General features: G+C 40.4%; 1 long non-coding RNA gene across 1 annotated transcript in view; it reads right to left on the reverse strand.

Moving 5' to 3' along the window:
* Window positions 1-325: 325 nt before the first annotated feature.
* The window catches only part of LOC125329061, a 109188-nt gene continuing 95331 nt past the window's right edge, over window positions 326-14182 (reverse strand). The window contains exons 5-8 of the long non-coding RNA XR_007205026.1: window positions 8427-8584; window positions 3536-4110; window positions 1592-1667; window positions 326-425 (exon numbers count right to left, since the gene is read on the reverse strand). This is a non-coding gene — a long non-coding RNA (uncharacterized LOC125329061). The remainder of the gene's footprint in view (window positions 426-1591; window positions 1668-3535; window positions 4111-8426; window positions 8585-14182) is intronic.

Raw genomic sequence — 14182 nt, forward strand, 5'->3', positions numbered from 1 at the left:
ATCAATCCATCCACATGGCTCGGTGAGCACTGCTTTGGCAGAGCAACATGGGGATATCAGCACATCTGCTGCCTGGATTACACTTGGTTGAGAAAGAGAAGCACAACTCTCTGCTGATGTATTCATGGGAAATAACGCACTGGGGAAAAAAAAAAAGAACCTTAATGCAAATTTGCTTTGCTATATCCAGTATGTTCTTGTCTCTTGCCTAAAAGGCCCATCTGGTCTAAAAACATGCAGCACCTATGTAAATTTTTCTGTATTCATACTTAAAGTGCTAAATATTCTTTGTTGTAAAAATACGTCATAGATAATAAAGGGAATTTATTTTTTAATATGCTTGCCTGTTGATGTACCCTTGACTTCAGTGTACACGCCTTTGCTGGGTTCTTCAAGGAAAGGGTTTTCACACAAAGATGGGTGTGCTGGACAGAGGAGAGAAAACAAAAAGATCAAAAAATGGACAAAGGACTATCCCAAACAAGGGATAGGGTTTTTTCAGTGGTGTACTTTTAACTGTCAGAGAAGTGCAGCGGAACATTGTTCTCTAAGATTTGACTTCTACACTTCAGAATACAAGACTGGAAAGAATGAACAGATGGTGTTGCGGTCACTGGCACAACACCCTGGGCAATGGAAACAAACTCCATCCACGCCCCAGTCTGCTATTAGCAGGCCACCAGTGCAAACTTGCCCATTTCCTAGCTGGCTGAAAAAACAGCTTATGATTCAATTATCTGTTTTCAAGATACAGCATGAAATGCTACTGTGATATATATACGGTTTTGTGTTTTAAGGTCTCAAAGCACTAGAATAAAATACACTTTGAGTTTTCATGATTATGCAACTGCAGTGACTGCATTGAAAAGGAGACATAAAGTCTATGAAGTCTGAAGTCTGCCAGGGTACACAAAGATACTGCCCATGGTTGGGAACAGGCTCAGGCCCATGGAGACCTCAGGATCCTCTAAAGAACTTTGCTGTAAGTTAATGTGGTCAGCCAGATTCCCACAGTCAGAAACACACCCTTCTCACACGGACTTACAGCTCTTCTGCTGTTTTTCAGAAGGAGAATCAACAAGTTATTGTCCTGCTCTATTTCTAGCAGAAACAGTTTTCCATTTACTCCTCAGGTAATCCTGTGCAAAGTCAAGTCAATCAAGAGTAGAAGAAAGATCTAAAAAGTTGGAAGACCAAGGGTAAAAATCATCCTTGCATCCTGTTCAATTGAGCTATTCCAATACTACAGGAGGATTTAAATAAATCAACTTAATCGCTCTTCTTATTATCATCGCAATTAATCACTGGATTTCTAAGGCAGCATCACTTTGTTACTCAGTATTTTTGTGACTCTTCACCTTCCTCATTTACTCATCTGTTGTAAATTAAACACAGCTTGGAGAGCTGCCTGTTCTTAAGCATTCTTTGTTATGCAGTCTTCATAATTTCAAGTTTTGAAATGTAAAGTACATGTTAGAATCCAATTAGAATGACAAATGAATCATGAGCAAATCTAATGGCATAAAACAAATTTGAAAGCTTAAACAATTTCCAATTTACACTTATATTGTATATAGCTGATGCAGCTCACCTTGCTAAATGGCACCATTAGCACTTAAACTTCAGAGGAACACCATATGCAGTGAAAGGATATTGATTACTGCACACTGTGGAAGGAAAATGAGAGCTAAGAAAGGTGTGACAGTTCTGGATGAGGTGTGATTGCAATTGCCTTAATCCAGACTGAGAGACTAAGGAGGTCATCCCTGTGTGGCTGGAGCTGTTCCCTCACTGGTAAGGTATGTGCAAACCAAAATCATCCCAGATTCCTCTGTAAATCCAATACAGACAAGCAAAGAAACGGCACCATTATTTCTCTTCACCTGTTAGTCTCTAAACAGACTTTCCAGACTCAGCAGGACAAGCGAGGGAATCTTTTGGGCTGCAGGTCTCACATCAGAAAAGGGAGAAGTCTTGTGTGAGAAATGATTAATTTATTGAAAACAGAAAAATTGAAAAATTACAGAAATTAGAAAAATATAAAAATTTGGGATCCTATGGCTCAGTAGATGGTATGCCCCAGGAGCGCAGGGATTTGAGATCTTCTGGCTGAGACAGCACTAGACCTCAGGTAGAGAAAAAGAACTTGTAGTGCTGGGCTGACTTAAAAAAAATTACTAAAGGCCCCTTAAAAGGAGTAAGGCTTTGAATGCCCAGCACCGACATCTACTACAGGTAGCCTGCAGAGAGAGAGAGGAAGAAGAGACCCCTCCTCTCTGCCTCGTTCTTTTTATAGTGTCTTTGCTCCGCCCCCCCTCACCCCCCAGTCCGCCCACAGCCCGCCCCTTCGGTTGTAAGTGATTGGTTCTTTCCCTTTGATAGATCATCTCCGTCCACCAATGGCTCATCGTTGTCAGAGGGGTGGTATTGGTTGAGATAAGGGAGCTACAATGCCTTCATTAAAATTCAGGTATTCAGGTTGCCATGGAGCTTGCCTGCAGAGTAATGGCTCTGTGGCTAAAAATAGCTGCTGGCTATTAGAACTGGGGTTTTTTGGCCTTGGAATCAGAATGCAAGTGAAAACACTTAAAAAAAGGAAGGTCTTAAAATACATCCAACACATCTTAAAACACTTGTAAAAGTGTACAGTAAACACAGGAAAGGTAACTCTTATGGTGTATAGGTGGTTTGAAGTTTGAAAAGGGAGCAAGTTGGTGATTTTTAACTGGGGAATTTTTAACTGGGAAGGGTGCAACTCTCTTAATAAACTACTTTGAACAATTGAAAACACTGATAATGGAACTGGATTTTTGTACCTGGGCTGATGGGTTAATTTTAAGATTTAATCTAAAAATATTTAACTCAAAATTAATTAATTAAAGCACTTAATATGCAAAGACCAAGCACAAATAGGGATTTCATGTATGACATCTTGGTTTGCTACGACAAGAAGTCAAAAGTCTTTTCATTTCTAGAGATATTTGAGAAGAGGAACTAAGAGGTGTGGTATCAGAGAGAGTTAAGTGGAAAGGTGAGAACAAAGGAAGCAGAGAAAATCATTAGATTGCATTAAAAAGAGAGATAAGCCTGCAAAGTGAGTGTTAAACATTAGTTTAGTGCATAAAAAAAATTAGTATTCAATCATTTGGGCAAAAGTATGAAAGAGGGAGGAGAAGCAAAGAACAGAATAAATACAGAAAAGAGGACTGAAATATTCATAGGACCAGGATGGGGAGGGAACGAATGCCAAAAAATAGTTCAAGGGAAGCAACCAGGGACTGCACTGCTGAGGTCAGACAGGCGGATTTAGCATAGTCTGAGGGGTTTTTTTCTCCTGCTGTAATTAGAAGAAGCTCTTTTTAACAATTACACTGCCAAGCTGTGGCAAAACGTAAGTACCTACAAAAATAAGCAGATACAACTGGTCACATGCATGAAACAAAGGACAGTTACAGTAATTTTCAAGCTTTCAGTACACGTGAAAGCACCTGCCAAAGCAAATTTGCTCAGGGGTCAGTAGCAGTGATGAACAAACCTGGCCAAGTTTAGATACAGGTTCTTAACTTTGATGGAGAGCAGTGTATTTTAATGTTTGTGCAGCTCCTGTCCACTCACTTTCAAAAGGTTCTCTTGCTGGCAGAAACCTGCAAACATGCACAGAGTTCATTTCTCTTTCAAAAGGGAAAGAACAGACAGAAGAAATTACCTAAAAACAAAAAACCCCAGATGTATTTGTTAACATGTTCCCTTGGCATAGCAATATTGCAAAAATATCCTGCAGGACAGTGTGCAAGCTTCTGGGAACACATTAAACCTTGATTCTCCAAACTTTGCAAGCAATTGCTTAAAGGCAATATCCCTAGCAGCCAACTGAGGCTGAACATCTGGGTGGTGGATGCTCGATTCCTAGGTGGAGCCTGAAGCCAGGGCTGCAGGACGCTGGAGAAATTGCAGATGATATTTGCATGCTCTGCTTCTGTAACGCTCATTCCTGCCCTCGGAGGGGCTGCGTTGTCAGCAGACCGCAAAGGTTGTGTCTGAAGGGATTTTGAACAAGGACTTCCAGATCAATACCAGACCATTAGAACTCCAATTGGTCCTGTGCATCTTCTGGAGCAAACAAACAAACAAACAAAGCAAAGGAAATCACAAGGACATTTTTATACAGAGTTTGTATCTAACCTGGCATATAGAAAACATACACTAAAATTGCACTATGCTTTCCCTTCCTGTGACTTACTCCAACTGTAAACTACTTCTGGTAGAGATCTCATGGCCACAATGCCATGACTGTTTGTCTAACACACAGAAATGCTTCACCTCCATTGTGCAACTAAGCTGTCTTTGAAGAGTTGTGTGCAGGCTCAGAGTTTGGCAAGGAACCTGATGCACTGGCCAAGTGCTTGTGCCCACATAGCTCTGCATCATTAGAAATGGGAATATTTTGCTGCAGAAATAGGAAAGCTGGACAAAGTCAGCTCCTGCTCAAAACATGATTGCTAAATGAAAAGTCAAACCCAATTGCCCTTCAGTTCCTGATGGTAGCTGCAGGAAAAACTTTGAAATAACTGAAGATTTTTTCCAACTTTTGCTACCACACTCATCTCTGTGCTAAGACCCTCTAAGGTTTATATGATCTTCTTGCCATAACAACAGTGCAAAATACCTGACTCATCCCCCATACACAATAAGTATTTTGAGTCCACACCCCATCTGTCCTGATCGCTCTGCTGCCACACAAGCTCATTTCTTCCTAGTCATGACAATAGAGGATGATGAAAAATATGATTAAACATGCAACACCACCAAGCAAATATGATGTTGGAAGGTGGTTATTTTTGTGGTTTTGCTGCAGTTTCTTTCAATTTTTGTCATCAATGATGTATAACCTTTGTGGAGATGCGCATGAAAACTCTTACTATTTTTTTTTTAATTGCTGCTTTCACTATCAGTTTCTACCACCCATTTTTTTTCCCTCTGCTCTTACGTTTGGCTCTGTCACACAACTTTTGCAGAGAAATGAGAACAACCAGCCAGTAAAATGGTGACTGCCATACCCTGGAGAGCCTGCAGCCTTACCTGGCAATTATATATGAATAACAATTTGAAGATTCACAAAGCCACATGAAAAGCAGTGTATATCCCAGGCATGACTTGTTTATTCACTATTAAAAGCATTTCTGCATCTTGGTACCTTGTGCCAACTGAATTCTGTCATTTATATGGCAAGCACAAGCCAAAATCTCATAAATGTCACTTCCTAAGCTTCAGATCCAAGAATGCAGATAATCTGAGATGTTCAAAAGGGTTTTGTCATTAACCTTTATGAAAGATGATATTGGAACCACCAATTTATTCAAAGTTAGCATCATATTTCAGTGCTGTAGTTCACTGTATGTGAATTCCTGGAAATATGACTCTACCTGTGCCTGCATGCAAGAGAATTTTTGTGTAAATGTGAGTGTTTAGGGTTGTTATGGTTCTTTTCACATCTCTTTGTAAATGTCTGTTCCTGTTCTGCCCTCTGTAGCCTTCCAGATTTCACCCTTAGGTTCCAGTTGCAGAAATCAGGTGATCTATGAGGAGCAATTTTTCTCCTCCCAGCTCGCATCCCTTGTGGTATGGAACATCCAGGACTCTTGATGGCCACCACTTGATGGTTGGCATGACCAAGGGGAAAGAAGGGAGGGCTGCCACTCATTTGGTCTCAAATGAGCTCTTGAAATCCTTCGCTGCACAAGCAGAAAACCAGGATTTTGTATAAAAGTTCTCAAAAGTAGGACCTGGAATTTCAACGGAGTTGATTCCATAGGGAATCATTGGTTTTGCTTTTACCGGCTAGGTTTTGTGTTTCTGATAGGGATAGCTGTATCATATGGATTAGGAAGCTTTCAATCTGTGCTTATTTTCTAGTAAACATCTGATTAAACTACTGGGAAAGCCGGGGGGAAAGGATTAATAAAGCTACTTAGTATTGTCAGCTTTCATAATAAGATAAAGGGAATTTCAAGGACCAATGAAATAAAAGAAATGGAAGAAAGATAACATACAAATAGCAAAAGTAGCTGACTGCATATTCACTCAAGTATTGAAGGTATTTTAATGGTGAATTTTGCACCGTTGGTTGGCAAATTTGAGGGTTTGATTGACTGACTGATGTTTGCTTGAATCTGAAAAGTCTCAAGGCATTTGTTTAAGTTACTCAATAGGTTAAACCTTTCCAAGCCCCTTAAATAGCACAAAGCAGATCAGCATTTCCCTCTCTCTAATTCAGAGTTTCTGCTCATTGGTCAGCTACAAAGACCAGGTCTCAGCAGGAGGTAAAAGCTCTAAATAATCTTCTCATGTGTGACCCTAATGATGGCAGTACTACCTTTCAAAAGGAATTTGCACACTGTCTCTTCTTGTAATGAATTTGATCCTGCTGCCTGTGGCCTTGTTTTAAATGTTTTAAGTCATTATCCAAAGAGTGTTATACACACCAAGTGAGTTTTACATATCTGCAGCAACATCACTCATGTTTGGAAAAGTTTTTCCCTCCACACCCCCTTTCAGTATGAAAAACTGAATTAATTTACAGCTTCCAAATGAGCCTGATGGACTTTGCACTGTATTTTAGATTGAATTTTCCCAGCAGAAAGTTTGGCCTTCAGTGTTGAATTACGCCAATTTCAATCCAAATATAAGCTCCTGTGTGTTGCTCTGAGCTTACTTTTTTTTTTTTTTGCAGGAGACTTCTCTCTACATTATCTTTATGTGAGTCATTATGAGATTAGTGGCATTTTCTGGGGTTTATGAGAAAATCCCTAGAAAGTTTAACTGCCCTTATAACTTCTCAATGAGATAAAAACCAGCCTGCCTATTATCTTTGTATTGTCTATTCCCTGGCATGACCTTATCTTATGCTGCTACAAGAAGACATTGATTGGTATTATTTCCAAGTCTACTTCTTTCTCAGACCCAAAGAGAAGATCTATAACTTTCAAGTATCCAGTAAAGGTGTGTAGGTAGTAAGGAATACTCTATGGTGAGATAAGCTGCTCAGTGAAACTTTTCAATGAACTGAGGCTTCACACGTAGGTTTTTGATGTGACAGACAGAAAGGGTTTGGCTTCCTGACCTGACTGGAAGACAAAATAAGGCTTGATTCCGAGGAGCAGCTCCCATTTTATGGACTAATCAGAAGCCTTTGGAGTCTGATCAACAAGTTTGGGCTGACATAGGGCTGCTGATTCTCTAATGCAGTCTGCTTAACACCTCTGAACTTCATTTCAGAAAACAGACTGTATTTGGATGGGTGGGGTGATGTGCTATTTAATTTCCTATATGTAGATAAAAGGCCTTCTCCCTGGAGTCTGTCTCCTGCGCAGAGAAGTGCTGAGCACTGTCCCAGCACAGCATGGAAATTTCAGGGCTCAGCATGGTGGCAACAGGGGAAGGGAGGAGAGTCTGGCAGAATGCTGACCCAGCCACACAGGACACCTTCTGACAAGGCATCTAAATCTTAGCAATTCGTGAGACCAGCAGAGCCTAGATGAATGGCAGCTGTGAGATTTATAGGAACTCCTTGTAATTCTGCAGCAACAAACCCTTTGGAGAACACAGCTGTGAAGGCAGAAGAGACAATGCAATGAAAGAAAGAAGAAAAGCTGAACAAAGAACAGACATGTCCCTTGTAGGAACAGTAGGGAAGGGGAGAAAAGAGAGTTCTTTCTTTCACATGGGTTTATTCTTCATTTTAAATATGTTATATTTCCCTCCAGAAGTCCTTCTCCACAGTTTCTTTATATTTCAGCTAGGGAACTGCTCTTTCCACTGGTAGTTCTTCAGGCAAATGAAATCCAGCTGCAGCCTAGATCAGCCCTAGGCTGTGTCTCCACCAGAAATACTCTACTGTCAAAGTAACCAAGCTATTCTTCAGAGGAATTTTCTTTTTGCAGCAAACTTTCCTTCCCCTTGTCTAAAGAATTCCCCAACAGGGAGGGAGAACCGTTCCCTGCTTCACATGACCCTTGCACAAAGGAAAAAGAGGCACAAGAATAGTGAATTTCATTTGTGCCTGTTTTGTAGCCTCAATAAGCTGGCAATCCCTAGTTGTTTTCAGGATGGAACAACCTACTTTTCTCAACTCCTTGTTACGAATTTTGTTTGGAAGCCTTCTCAAAAGAATCTAGGCAGCACAAGACTGAATGTGCCATCTTCACAAGTTCTCTGTTTCACCTATGTCAGTCTGACATGTGAGAAAGGACCCCAATACCATTGCAGAGGGTCACTGGAATAAAAAGGATCCTCACACAGACAGAAAGGTCACACACTTCCTTCTGACTTCAGGGCTGGGGCCATATTTTGTAAAATATCTTTCCAAACATGCTGCAAGACAATTGGAATTGGCAGGTAAAGAAATGTGAAAATGAAAAAGAAATTACCTCCAGTAAAGAACACATCCCTTTGTGTCTTGGCACTCTTCCCATGGATCTGTTATCTGGTGCTCAGGACTATTCTGTCTGTGTCACTTCTGGAATATTCTCAGTAATGTCAGAGGCATTAACACAGGCAGGGTAAGACACCTTCCATGAGTCCTAGGCTAGAAAAAAAGCAAAAATGTGACTTGGAGTTTACAGCTCAAATATAAAAGCAGTTTAAACTAAAACAACTCTTGAAAGGAGGAGAAGAAACTGCCCAGGTTCTTGTGGCCATCACAAGAGCACCTTATGCACTCACCCAGAATGGCCAGGGCAGTGAACTGCATTTCACCTCCCGCAGCATAATAGTGATTGCTTCTGAAAGAGAGTGGCTTTGTTGGCTCTCTGGTAAGGCATGTTTAACCATGCAAGTGATAACAGAACTGTCTGGAGAGCAGAGAGACTGCTGGATCAGGCAGCTGGTTCTTGCTAGAAAGCCAGACAAGTTTACATTTGGACTGTAAACTTGCTTTTGTTCTTACTTTCCAGGACCTCTATTTATAGAGGAAATGTGGACTCTCTTCTGTCCTCTAAACAACCTAAAACGTTTCCAACACTTCAGTACCACAGTTCACAGTTTGCGTGTGTCAGAAGAGGTGGTGGAGATGGGAGAATGAAATAGCCTTTCCCTCCAATACCTTGTGAGGTTATTCAAATAAGATCACAGAAACAGCAAGAAACATCTTGAAAATAGGTATGCCATTAAAAGAACCCCTAGGTTTCATTTGTGCAGCTTACATCTGAGCGAGCACCACTTCCTTTTGATAACTTCCCTGATATTTGAAAAAAACAACTGTACTATCCTGCAAAAAAAAAAATAAATACAGTACATTTTGTCCAGTAAACATGCAGAACAAAAGCATCATTGCAACAGCACCACTGTTTTCCAAGCATGAAGTACAGCTGAAGGTTCTTTATCATTCTATCCGTAGTGCTTACAGCTGTGAGAAGCATAACCTGATGAATAAGGATGTGATAACATTACAGAAACCTGCTGATAGCAGAGCAGCTCCTCTGACATCTAATTTATTCCATGTGGCTCAATCACTACTCCTTATTTCTCTGCTGCATAATTTCACAGAATATTCTGAGTTGGAAGGGACCCACAAGGATCATCAAGTCCAACTCTTAAGTGAATAGCCTGTATCGGGGTCAAACTTATGACCTTGGTGTTACCAGCACCATGCTCTGACCAGCTGAGCTCATCTCAGGGTTTTATTAAACATTGTACCACAGTTTGCAATCAAAATAAACCAGTTATTAAAAGTCGAAGATTTTGCTTGGCACAACAGAAAAAAAAAATCCAATTTTGTGAAAAGGTTATTGGACTCTCTTTACTTCAACCCAAAGTTCACAATTTCACTTTTACCTTCTGAAATTCAGTTGCCATAAGCAGCATCTTGCATCTTTATATTTCCTGCTGTATCATATTCTGCTCCCTCCATGCACAGATGACTGACCTTACCTGGTGTTCAGACAAGCCCCTGAGAAACATTTCTCTGTAAGAGAATGCTCAGATTCTCGCAGTGCTTCTGAACAGGGCAAGGAAAGGTTCCCCCCTCCTCCAGTAGTAAGTTAAATGGCACATAAAAAAGTTAAATCTGGGTGGAAAATACATTTTTCTTCTTGCACAAAAGTTAAAGTTTTAAAAAGTTGTCCAATTCTGAAACATGAGTATCACAAAAATAGTTTGTACTCAATATACAAAGATGAGGAAATATGTTTCTGGGTCAATCAGAGTATTCTGGACTCCTTATGTTTCTGTGTTACTTTCCTACACTTGACAAGCTTAGTGGCCAGGGTGACACAGATACCTTGGCTCCTTTCCGTGAGCAGGACAAAGTCAAGCCTGGATCAACCAGGAGCAATTTATGTCTCTCTGTTTAAGGACAGAAAGCTCTGAGAACATTTCTTTCTACTTTTGAATTAATAAAATCCCTGATGTACTTGTTGTGGTGAGGGAGGTAAATAAGGGAGAATAAGAGATGTAAAGAATTATATTGGTACTGCAATGTAATATATATACAGAAATCAAGGCTGTTCACTTGCCTTTATACATACGTGTTTTATTTTAGTGCTCAATTCTTTATCATTATGACAGTTCATGCCAGCCAGTGATTGATTTGAGGCTGGAAGCTACATACTCAAGAAATACCCTTCATAGTGAAAGGGCCATTACAGCACATTTTCTAAATGATACCCGGTAAGAAACTCTTCCCAAACACTCAGTGCCATTCCTAGAGGGTTGAAAATATAATATTAGCAAGTTGCTATTTCTCTTTCTACCACCTCCATTAAAGAAAAAGCATGTATTCTACCCAAAACCACCTCTGTGCAGGTGATCCGTTGTCACTTCAGCAGCAATCACAGAGGAAATGAACGGTGTCCTTTAGTGAGTTACATTACGGCTTCTTGGAGCTCCAGAGTACTTCTTGGAGGCATCTCAAGAAGACAGAGACTGAGTTTTCAGTTAAAAGAACAGGACTAATGAAAGTGAAAGTGGACATGGCTACAAGGGAGATAGGAGAGATGAAGCATCCCTAAGCTGCTGGAGAATACCTGCGGAACGTGTGTACACAATTCGCTGCTCAAAGCAGAAACATGGACATGTGACAGACCTTCAGCTAACTCACAGCAGTCCATACTGCAGTCCTCAAGTCTGTCTTGCCTTCAAACCTAAACTGCTTTGTAGCTAAGAAATCTGCAAATCACTGCTGGGTTTAGTTACACGTCAGAACACTCACAGCTCTGACAGCTTTTGAGATGAAACACTGAACAGATTAGACCATCCTCCACATTAGTCAACCTTGCGCTGCCAGACAGTTCAAGGTTATGCCAAAGGCTTTTCCTCCTTCTAAGGACATCTAAATTCATTTGCAGGGAGATGAATCTTGTTGACAGGAGAAGGCTGTGACTGGAAAACATCTGGAAGTTTAACTTCCTAAGCTGTGATCCTTCCAAGGACCACAAAGCCCAGGAGAGAAAATCATGGTGAAAGTTTTGTTCAACAGTGCCCTGAATCAGAAACACTTCTGCAAATCAAGGACAGATGGCCTCAAACCCTGATGAAGTCTTAAAGGTGAATTCTTTGTCATGCTAACACTTGCTGACATTGGTGCAAAAGAAAATTATTCAGGTAAATTGTGTATATATTGTGTGAATATATATATATATCTATATATAGGTACATCCAGATGCCTTTGTGCATTGATGGAAATCCCAATGACAGCTGGAGAGTTCCAACACCTATTTTCTGGGATTTTGCAGGCAGCAGGTATTTTTCTAAGCCCTGACACCATTTGCAACAGACCTCATGACTCTCCTTCTGGAAATTTTCCTAAGCTGGTGTCTCACGCTACACTCAATTCAATGTCAGTTCTAAGCAGGCTTCCCTTGGGAATCACAAGAAGCCATACAGCCTGGATTACAGGATCTTGGAGAGGTCTGCAAGAGGCAAAAGAAAACTTGCTCTTTTAACCAGGGCCACAGCCAGCAGTAACTAAAGAGGCAAAACTAGGAAGGAAAAAGGAAAATAAGTGTGAAGCTAAAAAGGGCAAGCTACAGAATCAAAGTAAAGCTTTGAAGACAAGTTGGTAAAAAAAAAGGAATAAATTTATTTTGGGGATTTATTCTAGGGTCGCACTGTATGAAGCACTGTACGTTTCTTCTCTTGGTGTCCCAAACACCAGGACTTTGGTGCTTTTAATTTTAACTTAGCAGTATTAGTAGGCCCTGAGAACATGTTTTTCATTGATTGCTCTGGTACAGTCTCAGGGGCGAAGACCCTCTTTCATTGACATTCATTACAGGTGTTTCCCTTCATGGTAGTTCACTTCTGCAGTAGGAGAATTGAGTTACTCTGACTTGTCCCCATGACACGCAATAGTGGATGGAAATAACACCCAGGCTTTGTAAAAGTTCTTAATACAATTACTTTTTGCTTGAGGCAACAGAAAAATCAATAAAACATGGAGATTGATGTGAAAACCTCATATTTCTTGGCCTGTATCAGTCCTTGGATTTTCAGTTCACTGTGGAGGTGGAAAGAATTGGGGGAAGTCATGTGAAGTCTACACTGAAAAAAAATTAAATCACAATTTGGCCCAGAAGTACCAAGCCTCTGGGAGAAACAAAGTTTGTAAACCAGGCTAGTCGGGAGCCACATATTCCAATCAACTATAATCAAATGCAGGGGTTCCACATTCACAATTAACTTCCAGCATTAACCAAGTATTTTAAGTCTTGTTTCATACTATCTCCAAGACTAAAATGCTGTCCCCATGGGTAGGGAAAAAGCACTAGTTTTGCTATTAAAATAACAACGTCTTCCTACTTTCCTTAGGATGAGAACATTCAACTAAAAAAAAAAAAACATGTGGCAAACACATAGCTTCCCCATGCATCAACTCTGCGAAACTTTTGAATTTTGCAGTTATAGAACTTAGGGCTTGGAAAGAAGAAATGGGTCCAGTGCTCAATAGAGATTTCTTGAGATTCTTGCTTTCAGATTTTCTGCTTCTACAGGGACTCCAACAGACCTGTGGCAAATACAGATGGTCCTAAAATTTAAAACAGGAAGAATTTTTAGCCAAAAGTTCTTAAACCTGTTCCTTGCAATAAAGAAAGACAAAAGAGCAAAGCTCCCCTTTTTGCAGTAGAACTGTGCAAGAAGTCTGAGAGGGGGAAACATCAATGAGATCAAGACCCTCCAGACTCCAAGGAAGCCTCTCCACATCCCCAAAAAGTGCCATGTATGGTGTCACAAGATGAACACAAACATGATGAGTGCTAAATCTATCAATCAAACTTACACCACCGTTTACCAGTGGCTCGGTGCTCCCTTCCCGGAAACACAGTGTCCCATGTTTAACCTGGGAAGTGTTCAAACTGCAATAGCAAATCCCTTCTCATCACTGCTGAGAAAAAAAGTGAGCAGCAGTCTCAGGCTGCTGAGGTTCTTGCCCTCATCTTCTTGGTTAAAGCTCCAAGGAAAGAAAACCTTAAGTACCTGTTTCTTCTTGGTGCTGCTGGGTGTTTTCATTCTTGGTTCCTTCACAAGAGTGAATAACACAAGCTGTGAACTTGCAGAGCAAGCAGGGAAGACGGTTCCTTTACTCCTTTTCTTTTTCCTGAATTAGGCAAGCATATCATTCCTGGCTTTGGCTGAGACCTAGTGTCCTCCCCACTCTCTTTTCAATGACCCAACACCTCCTTTTTTTGCTGGCATCATCAGTTCATGAGGAAAAGACCTTATTATTAAATATACTGAGGGACTGTGATTTCCCCTGAACTTGATGATTACAGGGCTTCAGCCTGAATATATATACATGCTTCTGCTGAATCTTGCCTACAAGAGTTGATTGGATATTAATTGAGATTTCATACCAAACTGAACTGTCCTAATTTGTTCATTATTTTTGTAAGACAGTTTTGGGCTGGGTCTTTGACATCTGATCAAAATGACTCTTTAAATGATGGTCTTATATTTGTAGTACTCTTGTAACAGATAATTTGTAAATGTAATGTACAAGCCAGAATGGCATGTCTACAGTTATTGTTGAAAACTTAGAATAAAAAGGAAATCAGAATTCTAAGGTGCATCTCAGTAGCTCCATAATCCCATTTGGGTGTGGTAATAAAGGTTGATACATTCTTTGACACTCGATGCTACTCCCGAGTGACAGAAAGCAGAAAATTCATGACATTTTCTAATTAACTTG

Source organism: Corvus hawaiiensis, chromosome 8 (assembly GCF_020740725.1).
Source record: "Corvus hawaiiensis isolate bCorHaw1 chromosome 8, bCorHaw1.pri.cur, whole genome shotgun sequence".
Taxonomy (NCBI): Eukaryota; Metazoa; Chordata; class Aves; order Passeriformes; family Corvidae; genus Corvus; species Corvus hawaiiensis.